The 11857-nt window shown below is 46.1% G+C and overlaps 2 long non-coding RNA genes across 2 annotated transcripts; both read right to left on the bottom strand.

The window, feature by feature from the left end:
- On the bottom strand, positions 1-3248 carry LOC309654163. Its single transcript, XR_014259944.1, has 2 exons — positions 1739-3248; positions 1-63 (listed from the first exon to the last, which is right to left on the bottom strand). It is a non-coding gene; the product is annotated as an uncharacterized lncRNA (long non-coding RNA).
- A 3437-nt stretch (positions 3249-6685) lies between these two features.
- Positions 6686-9864, bottom strand: LOC309654158. The gene is made up of 2 exons (XR_014259939.1): positions 8423-9864; positions 6686-6748 (listed from the first exon to the last, which is right to left on the bottom strand). It is a non-coding gene; the product is annotated as an uncharacterized lncRNA (long non-coding RNA).
- Positions 9865-11857: the final 1993 nt, after the last annotated feature.

Here is an 11857-nt window from a genome sequence, read left to right as displayed (position 1 = left end):
TCAGTTTGTGAGTCTGTGTTTGCACAGTACATTACTTCCTTTGTATCCATTTTTCGACTGTACCTGAAAGGGATATGCTGGATATGTGTCTTTCTGGCCCTAATATACCAGAATTAGTGATATCATCTACTGCTCCATCCATGTTGCTACAAATAGCATGAGTTCATTTTGTTCCCTGGATGAGTGACAGTCGAGGGAGCATAGGTAGCACAACTTCTTTATCCATTCATTTCCCGCTGGACATGTCAGTCATCTGTGTGGCTTGGCTATGGTAAAGAGTAGCACAACAACCGTTGTGGTGCAAGTGTTTTATTCCAATGATGGTATTCTCTGGTTATACAAACTGGAGTGGGGATGCCAAGTCTGATGGTAGCTCCAGTTTATAGTTCAGCAAGGAACTTGCCTACCTATCTCCATACTGGCTGTTAGCAATTTACATTTCCAACAACAGCATAGTAGGGTTCCCTCTTCTGCCTGCCCTGTTGAGCACGTACTCTTTGTAGTCTTGTTGAGGACTGCAGCGAGGGAACACCTCGTCTACGTTTATGTGCATTCCCTGATCACGGCAGATCCTGAGCATCTTTTCATTTGATGTGCTGTTTTTCAAAAAGCGTGTGAGTACCTCTGAGCTGTTGAAACATTTCTGCCTGAGAGTCGGGCCTGATTTGAATTCATGGCAGATTACCTAGCCCAGGACACTTCTCCTGGGCAGGGGTCATTTGCAGCCCCGCAGGTCAGAGGCCTTGTGAATGTTAAGTTCCCTTGAGCACAGTTTTTCAAGTTGTTGTTACGGGAAAGCGCCACAAGGCGGCAGCACTGCTTTGTGCCCTCTCTGGTCACTTGGGCAAACAGAGCCTTAGAACTAGTCTTGTTGTTGGGGTGGAAATTTGAATGGAACTGGCTGAACACACACCATAGGGCTTGTGTATGTTTCCCTCTTCCCCCTAATGCTGCATCACCCTCGCCCACGCAAATCCCAAGCAGTGCAAATGTGCTATGCTGAAGGTGCTGTGGTTCGTAGGTGAGGCGAATCTAAGGAAGTAGTTTGGAGGTGGGAACCCCACCAGGAATAGTCGTGGAGATCCGGTTTCTTTTCACAGCTCTTCCCTCCGAGCGAGTCCACCATCCTTTGTGTACACTAGGCTTGGCTCAACTGTAAGAGGGTCAGCTTGGATCTAGAGATTGTGGTCCCATGCAGAGGAGAATGGGCACTAGAGGTCTGAGGGGGTGCTGATCTGCTGGCACGTCCTTCCCCCTGTCTCCCTAATCAGCAGCATACTCTAGCCAGGGGCCCCAGGCCTGCTCAGGCTCAAGGGATGTGACAGCATCCCAGTTCACCGAGACCAGAGTGTAGTAGAGTAGGCATTTCTTGCCTTTTCTTGGTTTATAATTTAACATTTATTTTCTATTCCAGCATAGTTTATATACAGTGTTGTGTTTGTTTGAGTTCTACAGCAACTTGATGCAGTTATGTATGTAGCTGTACCCGTAGTATTTCGAATTCTTTTCCCTGTTAGGGTATTGAAGAATGTTGAGTAGAGTTCCCTGTGCTCTCAGGATGGTTGTTGTTGATGAAGTCTTTTTTATATATTAGTGTTTCTCTGTGAATCCCAACCTCCTACTTCATCCTTCCCCGATCCCCAGTTTCCCCCTCTGGGAACTCGACACTTCTTTTTCCCATTTGTGAATCTGTGTTTCCTTTGTATACTACTTCGTTGTATGCGTTTTTAGATTGCACATATAAGTGATATGCTGGGATATGTGTCTTTCTGACTCTAACTTACCAGAATTAGTGAGATCATCTACTGCTGCATCCATGTTGCTACAAATAGCATGAGTTCATTTTGTTGTCTGGATGAGTGACAGTCCAGGGAGTATAGGTCTCACAAGTTCTTTATCCAATCGTCTCTCGCTGGACATTTGGGTTGTTTGCGTGTCTTGGCTATGATAAAGAATAGCACCACGACCGTTGGGGTGCAACTGTTTTATTCCAATGATGGTATTCTCTGGTTATACGAACTGCTGTGGGGTTGCCGAATCTCGTGGTAGCTCCAGTTTATAGGTTACTAAGGAACTTGCCTACCTATCTCCATACTGGCTGTTAGCAATTTACATTTCCACCAACATCGTAGTAGGGTTCTCTTTTTTCCTGCCCTCTTGAGCAGTTACTCTTTGTAGGCTTTTTGAGGACTGCAGCCAGGGAACACCTCGTCTACGTTTATTTTCATTCTTTAATCATGAGAGATCCTGAGCATCTTTTCATTTGAGGTGCTGTTTTTTAAAAAGCGTGTGAGTACCACTGGGCTCTTGAAACATTTCTGCCTGAGAGTCGGACCTGATTTGAATTTATTTCAGATTACCTAGCATAGGATATTTCTGGAGGGCAGGGTTCATTTGCAGCCCCACAGGCCTTGTGAATTTTAAGTGCCCTTGAGTATAGTTTTTCAAGTTGTTGTTACAGGAAAGCGCCACAAGGCGGCAGCACTTCTTCATGTCCTCCCTGGTAGTGTAGGCAAACAGAGCCTTAGAGGGAGTCCTGGTGTTGGGTTGGAAATTGGAGTTCAACGTGGCTGAACACACACCGCAGTGCTTGTGTATCTTTTCCTCTTCACCCTTACCCTACACTGCCCGACCCCACGTAAATCCCAAGCAGTGCAAATGTGCTATGCTGAAGGTGCTGTGGTTCGTAGGTGGGCCGAGTCTAAGGAAGTAGGCTGGAGGTGGGAACCCCACTAGCAGGAGCTGTGGAGATCCGGTGTCTTTTCACAGCTCTTCCCTCCCAGCTGGTCGACCTTCATTTGGGTACACTAGGCTTGGCTTAGTTGTAAGAGGGCCGGCTTGGATCGGGAGACTGTGCTACCATGCAGAGGAGAATGGGCAATAGAGGTCTGAGGGGGTGCTGATCTGCTGGCACGTCCTCCTCCCTGGCTCCCTCAGCACCAGCGTACTCCTGCATTGGGACCCAGGCCTGCTGAGGCAACAGAGATGTGACACCAGCCCACGTCACAGAGGCCTGAGGGTAATATAGTAGGCATTTCTTGCCTTTTTCTTGTTTTATAATTTAATACTTATTTTCTATTTCAGCATAGTTCATATACAGTGTTGTGTTTGTTTGAGTTCGACAGCAACTTGATGCAGATATATATGTAGCTGTACCTTTACAATTTTGGATTATTTTCCATTTTAAGTTATTGACGAGTGTCGATTAGAGATCCCTGTGCTATTAGTAGGGTCGCCGTTGTTGAAGTTTTTTTATATATTAGTGTGTTTCTGTTAATCCCAACCTCCTACTTCATCTTTTTCCGATCCCCAATTTCCCCCATGGTAAATCTCCGTTTCGTGTCTCAGTTTATGAGTCCGTGTTTGCCCTGTACATTACTTCCTTTGTATCCATTTTTTGACTGTACCTGAAAGGGATATGCTGGATATGTGTCTTTCTGTGCCTAATATACCAGAATTAGTGATATCATCTACTGCTCCATCCATGTTGCTACAAATAGCATGAGTTCATTTTGTTCCCTGGATGAGTGACAGTCGAGGGAGTATAGGTAGCACAACTTCTTTATCCATTCATTTCCCGCTGGACATGTCAGTCATCTGCGTGGCTTGGCTATGGTAAAGAGTAGCACAACAACCGTTGTGGTGCAAGTGTTTTATTCCAATGATGGTATTCTCTGGTTATACAAACTGGAGTGGGGATGCCGAGTCTGATGGTAGCTCCAGTTTATAGTTTAGCAAGGAACTTGCCTACCTATCTCCATACTGGCTGTTAGCAATTTACATTTCCACCAACAGCATAGTAGGGTTCCCTCTTCTGCCTGCCCTGTTGAGCACGTACTCTTTGTAGTCTTTTTGAGGACTGCAGCCAGGGAACACCTCGTCTACGTTTATGTGCATTCCCTGATCACGGCAGATCCTGAGAATCTTTTCATTTAATGTGCTGTTTTTCAAAAAGCGTGTGAGTACCTCTGAGCTGTTGAAACATTTCTGCCTGAGCGTCGGGCCTGATTTGAATTCATGTCAGATTACCTAGCCCAGGATACGTCTCCGGGGCAAGGGTCATTTGCAGCCCCGCAGGTCAGAGGCCTTGTGAATGTTAAGTGCCCTTGAGCACAGTTTTTCAAATTGTTGTTACAGGAAAGCGCCACAAGGCGGCAGCACTGCTTTGTGCCCTCTCTGGTCACTTGGGCAAACAGAGCCTTAGAAGTAGTCTTGTTGTTGGGGTGGAAATTTGAATGGAACTGGCTGAACACACACCATAGGGCTTGTGTATCTTTCCCTCTTCCCCCTAATGCTGCATCCCCCTCGCCCACGCAAATCCCAAGCAGTGCAAATGTGCTATGCTGAAGGTGCTGTGGTTCCTAGGTGAGGCGAATCTAAGGAAGTAGTTTGGAGGTGGGAACCCCACCAGGAATAGTCGTGGAGATCCGGTTTCTTTTCACAGCTCTTCCCTCCGAGCGAGTCCACCATCCTTTGGGTACACTAGGCTTGGCTCAACTGTAAGAGGGTCAGCTTGGATCTAGAGATTGTGGTCCCATGCAGAGGAGAATGGGCACTAGAGGTCTGAGGGGCTGCTGATCTGCTGGCATGTCCTTCCCCCTGTCTCCCTAATCAGCAGCATACTCTAGCCAGGGGCCCCAGGCCTGCTCAGGCTCAAGGGATGTGACAGCATCCCAGTTCACCGAGACCAGAGTGTAGTAGAGTAGGCATTTCTTGCCTTTTCTTGGTTTATAATTTAACATTTATTTTCTATTCCAGCATAGTTTATATACAGTGTTGTGTTTGTTTGAGTTCTACAGCAACTTGATGCAGTTATGTATGTAGCTGTACCCGTAGTATTTCGGATTCTTTTCCCTGTTAGGGTATTGAAGAATGTTGAGTAGAGTTCCCTGTGCTCTCAGGATGGTTGTCGTTGATGAAGTGTTTTTTATATATTAGTGTATTTCTGTGAATCCCAACCTCCTACTTCATCCTTCCCCGATCTCCAATTTCCCCCTCGGGGAACTTGACACTTCTTTTTCCCATTTGTGAATCTGTGTTTCCCTTGTATACTACTTCTTTGTATGTGTTTTTAGATTGCACATATAAGTGATATGTTGGGATATGTGTCTTTCTGTCTCTAACTTACCAGAATTAGTGAGATCATCTACTGCTGCATCCATGTTGCTACAAATAGCATGAGTTCATTTTGTTGTCTGGATGAGAGACAGTCCAGGGAGTATAGGTCTCACAAGTTGTTTATCCAATCATCTCTGGCTGGACATTTTGGTTGTTTGCCTGTCCTGGCTATGGTAAAGAGTAGCACCACGACCGTTGGGGTGCAACTGCTTTATTCCAATGATGGTGTTCTCTGGTTATACGAACTGCAGTGGGGTTACCGAATCTCGTGGTAGCTCCAGTTTATAGGTTACTAAGGAACTTGCCTACCTATCTCCATACTGGCTGTTAGCAATTTACATTTCCACCAACAGCGTAGTAGGGTTCTCTTTTTTCCTGCCCTCTTGAGCAGTTACTATTTGTAGGCTTTTTGAGGACTGCAGCCAGGGAACACGTCGTCTACGTGTATTTTCATTCTTTAATCATGAGAGATCCTGAGCATCTTTTCATTTGAGGTGCTGTTTTTTAAAAAGCGTGTGAGTACCACTGGGCTCTTGAAACATTTCTGCCTGAGAGTCGGACCTGATTTGAATTTATTTCAGATTACCTAGCATAGGACATTTCTGGAGGGCAGGGTTCATTTGCAGCCCCGCAGGCCTTGTGAATGTTAAGTGCCCTTGAGTACAGTTTTTCAAGTTGTTGTTACAGGAAAGCGCCACAAGGCGGCAGCACTTCTTCGTGTCCTCCCTGGTAACGTAGGCAAAGAGAGCCGTAGAGGGAGTCCTGGTGTTGGGTTGGAAATTGGAGTCCAACGTGGCTGAACACACACCGCAGTTCTTGTGTATCTTTTCCTCTTCAACCTTACCCTGCGCTGCCCGACCCCACGCAAATCCCAAGCAGTGCAAATGTGCTAAGCTAAAGGTCCTGTGGTTCGTAGGTGGGGCGAGTCTAAGGAAGTAGGCGGGAGGTGGGAACCCCACTAGCAGGAGCTGTGGAGATCCGGTGTCTTTTCACAGCTCTTCCCTTCCAGCTGGTCGACCTTCATTTGTGTACACTAGGCTTGGCTTAGTTGTAAGAGGGCCGGCTTGGATCGGGAGACTGTGCTACCATGCAGAGGAGAATGGGCAATAGAGGTCTGAGGGGGTGCTGATCTGCTGGCACGTCCTCCTCCCTGGCTCCCTCAGCACCAGCATACTCCTGCATTGGGACCCAGGCCTGCTGAGGCAACAGAGATGTGACACCAGCCCACGTCACAGAGGCCTGAGGGTAATATAGTAGGCATTTCTTGCCTTTTTCTTGTTTTATAATTTAATATTTATTTTCTATTTCAGCATAGTTTATATACAATGTTGTGTTTGAGTTCGACAGCAACTTGATGCAGATATGTATGTAGCTGTACCTTTACAATTTTGGATTATTTTCCATGTTAGGTTATTGACGAGTGTCGATTAGAGATCCCTGTGCTATTAGTAGGGTCGCCGTTGTTGAAGTGTTTTTATATATTAGTGTGTTTCTGTTAATCCCAACCTCCTACTTCATCTTTTTCCGATCCCCAATTTCCCCCTATGGTAAATCTCCGTTTCGTGTCTCAGTTTGTGAGTCTGTGTTTGCACAGTACATTACTTCCTTTGTATCCATTTTTCGACTGTACCTGAAAGGGATATGCTGGATATGTGTCTTTCTGGCCCTAATATACCAGAATTAGTGATATCATCTACTGCTCCATCCATGTTGCTACAAATAGCATGAGTTCATTTTGTTCCCTGGATGAGTGACAGTCGAGGGAGCATAGGTAGCACAACTTCTTTATCCATTCATTTCCCGCTGGACATGTCAGTCATCTGCTTAGCTTGGCTATGGTAAAGAGTACCACAACAACCGTTGTGGTGCAAGTGTTTTATTCCAATGATGGTATTCTATGGTTATACAAACTGGAGTGGGGATGCCGAGTCTGATGGTAGCTCCAGTTTATAGTTTAGCAAGGAACTTGCCTACCTATCTCCATACTGGCTGTTAGCAATTTACATTTCCACCAACAGCATAGTAGGGTTCCTTCTTCTGCCTGTCCTGTTGAGCACTTACTCTTTATAGGCTTTTTGAGGACTGCAGCCAGGGAACACCTCGTCTACGTTTATGTGCATTCCCTGATCACGGCCGATCCCGAGCATCTTTTCATTTGGTGTGCTGTTTTTTAAAAAGCGTGTGAGTACCTCTGAGCTGTTGAAACATTTCTGCCTGAGCGTCGGGCCTGATTTGAATTCATGGCAGATTACCTAGCCCAGGACACTTCTCCTGGGCAAGAGTCATTTGCAGCCCCTGAGGTCAGAGGCCTTGTGAATGGTAAGTGCCCTTGAGCACAGTTTTTAAAGTTGTTGTTACAGGAAAACGGCACAAGGCGGCAGCACTGCATCGTGTCCTCTCTGGTAACTTGGGCATTCAGAGCCTTAGAAGTAGTCTTGTTTTGGGTTGGAAATTTGAACGGAACGTGGCTGAACACACACCGTAGGACTTGTGCATCTCTACCTCTTCCCCCTAACGCTGCACGACCCTCGCCCACGCAAATCCCAAGCAGTGCAAATGTGCTGTGCTGCAGGTGCTGTGGTTCGTAGGTGAGGCAAATCTAAGGAAGTAGTCTGGAGGTCGGAATCCCACGAGGAGTAGCCGTGGAGATCCGGTGTGCTTTCAGAGCTCTTCCCTCCGAGCGAATCCACCATCCTTTGGGTACACTAGGCTTGGCTCAGCTGTAAGAGGGTCAGCTTGGATCTAGAGATTGTGGTCCCATGCAGAGGAGAATGGGCACTAGATATCAGAGGGGGTGCTGATCTGCTGGCACATCCTCCCCTCTGTCTCCCTAATCAGCAGCATACTGTAGCCAGGGGCCCCAGGCCTGCTCAGGCTCAAGGGATGTCACACCATCCCAGTTCACCGAGGCCAGAGAGTAATAGTGTAGGCATTTCTTGCCTTTTCTTGTTTTCTAATTTAATATTTATTTTCCATTCCAGCATAGTGTATATACAGTGTTGTGTTTGTTTGAGTTCTACAGCAACTTGATGCAGTTATATATGTAGCTGTACCTGTAGTATTTCGGATTCGTTTCCCTCTTAGGGTATTGAAGAATGTTGGGTAGAGTTCCCTGTGCTCTCAGGATGGTTGTCGTTGATGAAGTCTTTTCTAAGTATTAGTGTATTTCTTGAATCCCAACCTCCTACTTCATCCTTCCCCAATCCCCAATTTCCCCCTCTGGGAACTCGACACTTTATTTTCCCGTTTGTGAATCTGTGTTTCCTTTGTATACTACTTTGTTGTATGCGTTTTTAGATTGCACATATAAGTGATATACTGGGATATGTGTCTTTCTGTCTCTAACTTACCAGAATTAGTGAGATCATCTACTGCTGCATCCATGTTGCTACAAATAGCATGAGTTCATTTTGTTGTCTGGATGAGTGACAGTCCAGGGAGTATAGGTCTCACAAGTTCTTTATCCAATCGTCTCTCGCTGGACATTTTGGTTGTTTGCGTGTCTTGGCTATGATAAAGAGTAGCACCACGACCGTTGGGGTGCAACTGTTTTATTCCAATGATGGTATTCTCTGGTTATACGAACTGTAGTGGGGTTGCCGAATCTCGTGGTAGCTCCAGTTTATAGGTTACTAAGGAACTTGCCTACCTATCTCCATACTGGCTGTTAGCAATTTACATTTCCACCAACAGCGTAGTAGGGTTCTCTTTTTTCCTGCCCTCTTGAGCAGTTACTCTTTGTAGGCTTTTTGAGGACTGCAGCCAGGGAACACCTTGTATACGTTTATTTTCATTCTTTAATCATGAGAGATCCTGAGCATCTTTTCATTTGAGGTGCTGTTTTTTAAAAAGCGTATGAGTACCACTGGGCTCTTGAAACATTTCTGCCTGAGAGTCGGACCTGATTTGAATTTATTTCACATCACCTAGCATAGGACATTTCTAGAGGGCTGGGTTCATTTGCAGCCCCGCAGGCCTTGTGAATGTTAAGTGACCTTGAGTACAGTTTTTCAAGTTGTTGTTACGGGAAAGCGCCACAAGGCGGCAGCACTTCTTCGTGTCCTCCCTGGTAACATAGGCAAACAGAGCCTTAGAGGGAGTCTTGGTGTTGGGTTGGAAATTGGAGTCCAACGTGGCTGAACACACACCACAGTGCTTGTGTATCTTTTCCTCTTCACCCTTACCCTGCGCTGCCCGACCCCACGCAAATCCCAAGCAGTGCAAATGTGCTATGCTGAAGGTGCTGTGGTTCGTAGGTGGGGCGAGTCTAAGGAAGTAGGCTGGAGGTGGGAACCCCACTAGCAGGAGCTGTGGAGATACGGTGTCTTTTCACAGCTCTTCCCTCCCAGCTGGTCGACCTTCATTTGGGTACACTAGGCTTGGCTTAGTTGTAAGAGGGCCGGCTTGGATCGGGAGACTGTGCTACCATGCAGAGGAGAATGGGCAATAGAGGTCTGAGGGGGTGCTGATCTGCTGGCACGTCCTCCTCCCTGGCTCCCTGAGCACCAGCGTACTCCTGCATTGGGACCCAGGCCTGCTGAGGCAACAGAGATGTGACACCAGCCCACGTCACAGAGGCCTGAGGGTAATATAGTAGGCATTTCTTGCCTTTTTCTTGTTTTATAATTTAATACTTATTTTCTATTTCAGCATAGTTTATATACAATGTTGTGTTTGTTTGCGTTCGATAGCAAGTTGATGCAGATATATATGTAGCTGTACCTTTACAAGTTTGGATTATTTTCCATGTTAGGTTATTGACGAGTGTCACTTAGAGATCCCTGTGCTATTAGTAGGGTCGCCGTTGTTGAAGTTTTTTTATATATTAGTGTGTTTCTGTTAATCCCAACCTCCTACTTCATCTTTTTCCAATCCCCAATTTCCCCCATGGTAAATCTCCGTTTTGTGTCTCAGTGTGTGAGTCTGTGTTTGCCCTGTACATTACTTCCTTTGTATCCATTTTTCGACTGTACCAGAAAGGGATATGCTGGATATGTGTCTTTCTGTCCCTAATATACCAGAATTAGTGATATCTACTGCTCCATCCATGTTGCTACAAATAGCATGAGTTCATTTTGTTCCCTGGATGAGTGACAGTCGAGGGAGTATAGGTAGCACAACTTCTTTATCCATTCATTTCCCGCTGGACATGTCAGTCATCTGCGTGGCTTGGCTATGGTAAAGAGTAGCACAGCAACCGTTGGGGTGGAAGTGTTTTATTCCAATGATGGTATTCTCTGGTTATACAAACTGGAGTGGGAATGCCGAGTCTGATGGTCACTCCAGTTTATAGTTTAGCAAGGAACTTTCCTACCTATGTCCATACTAGCTGTTAGCAATTTACATTTCCACCAACAGCATAGTAGGGTTCCCTCTTCTGCCTGCCCTGTTGAGCACTTACTCTTTATAGGCTTTTTGAGGCCTGCAGCCAGGGAACACCTCGTCTACGTTTATGTGCATTCCCTGATCACGGCAGATCCTGAGCATCTTTTCATTTGATGTGCTGTTTTTTAAAAAGCGTGTGAGTAACTCTGAGCTATTGAAACATTTCTGCCTGAGCGTCGGGCCTGATTTGAATTCATGGCAGATTACCTAGCCCAGGACACTTCTCCTGGGCAAGGGTCATTTGCAGCCCCGTAGGTCAGAGGCCTTGTGAATGGTAAGTGCCCTTGAGCACAGTTTTAAAAGTTGTTCTTACAGGAAAGTGCCAAAAGGCGGCAGCACTGCTTCGTGCCCTCTCTGGTCACTTGGGCACACAGAGCCTTAGAACTAGTCTTGTTGTTGGGGTGGAAATTTGAATGGAACGTGGCTGAACACACACCGTAGGACTTGTGTCTCTTTACCTCTTCCCCCTAAGGCTGCAGCACCCTTGCGCACGCAAATCCCAAGCAGTGCAAATGTGCTGTGCTGCAGGTGCTGTGGTTCCTAGGTGAGGCGAATGTAAGGAAGTAGTCTGGAGGTGGGAATCCCACGAGGAGTAGCCGTGGAGATCTGGTGTGTTTTCAGAGCTCTTCCCTCCGAGCGAATCCACCATCCTTTGGGTACACTAGGCTTGGCTCAGCTGTAAGAGGGTCAGCTTGGATCTAGAGATTGTGGTCCCATGCAGAGGAGAATGGGCACTAGATATCTGAGGGGGTGCTGATCTGCTGGCACGTCCTCCCCTCTGTCTCCCTAATCAGCAGCATACTCTAGCCAGGGGCCCCAGGCCTGCTCAGGCTCAAGGGATGTCACACAACCCAGTTCACCGAGGACAGAGAGTAATAGTGTAGGCATTTCTTGCCTTTTCTCCTTTTATAATTTAATATTTATTTTCCATTCCAGCATAGTGTATATACAATATTGTGTTCTTTTGAGTTCGACAGCAACTTGATGCAGTTATATATGTAGCTGTACCTGTAGTATTTCGGATTCGTTTCCCTCTTAGGGTATTGAAGAATGTTAAGTAGAGTTCCCTGTGTTCTCAGGATGGTTGTCGTTGATGAAGTCTTTTTTATATCATAGTGTATTTCTGTGAATCCCAACCTCCTAGTTCATCCTTCCCCGATCCCCAATTTCCCGTTCTGGGAACTCGACATTTCTTTTTCCCGTTTGTGAATCTGTGTTTCCCTTGTATACTACTTCTTTGTATGCGTTTTTAGATTGCACATATAAGTGATATGTTGGGAGATGTTTCTTTCTGTCTCTAACTTACCAGAATTAGTGAGATCATCTACTGCTGCATCCATGTTACTACCAATAG

This window comes from Balaenoptera physalus (genome assembly GCF_965194825.1).
Source record: "Balaenoptera physalus genome assembly, contig: HAP1_SCAFFOLD_2128, whole genome shotgun sequence".
NCBI classification, from domain to species: Eukaryota; Metazoa; Chordata; class Mammalia; order Artiodactyla; family Balaenopteridae; genus Balaenoptera; species Balaenoptera physalus.
The sequence above is the reverse complement of the archived record's forward strand: the minus strand, read 5'-3'. Positions and strand labels throughout refer to the sequence as shown.